Source organism: Mustela nivalis (genome assembly GCF_964662115.1).
Source record: "Mustela nivalis genome assembly, chromosome: 7".
Taxonomy (NCBI): domain Eukaryota; kingdom Metazoa; phylum Chordata; class Mammalia; order Carnivora; family Mustelidae; genus Mustela; species Mustela nivalis.
Genome location: NC_139026.1, coordinates 11,464,631 through 11,465,448, shown reverse-complemented (window position 1 = coordinate 11,465,448; position 818 = coordinate 11,464,631).

Genomic DNA, 818 nt, shown 5'->3' with positions numbered 1-818 from the left:
AGGTCTTTGACACCTCTCCAAACTTTGCCAATCTCCCTTCTTTCACTGAGGGCACATCTCAAGCCTTGGCATGCAAGTTTCCAACTAGAATGTAATAACCTTGGTTTATTTTCATTGTGTTTATTTTTACTCTTACCTTCTATTTATGGCAAGTGATACTGGCTTCCCATTTAAGGCAGTGATATAACGATCCTCTAAAAAATGTGTTGGGGGGAGAGTGGGTCTTGGACTTAAGAAAATACTAAGTAATGAAGGGTGTCTAGATATGGCATAAGAGGAACCACTGATGTCTGCCCTAGTTCTAAGCGGGGAGAATGGAGGTGAATGCTTCCGACTCATCGCCAGCAGGGCTCTCTCTACAGTGCTCTCCAAGACCTCCACTCAGAAGCTCGCGAGGCTAAGGTGACTCCGCCGCTCCTCCTGGTGGCACGTGCGGGGTCCACGCGCCATCCCGCAGAATCTTGCGGGCCCGAGATCTTGGGGCGGGCAGGACAGACACCCGCAGGGCACCTAGGCATTTCCGCGACAGAGGAGGGCGCGGGAGCCCGGGCACGCGGGCTGGGGACCTCGGGCGACTGGCTGCGGGACCCTCGCGGGTCACCAGCGGTCGGCGCGGTGTGCGTGCGAATGCGCGTGCAGACGTCAGCCTCCGAGGCCGGTGCCGCCTTCCGGTCACGGTGCGCGCCCCCAGCCGCCCCACCAGTTGCCCCGGCCCCACGCGCCCCGGCACGCGGAACACCGGACTGCGGCGCCCGGGCGGCCGCGGGCGGGGCGGACGGGGCGGGCGGGGCGGGGCCGGGCCGCAGGACCCACTGCCC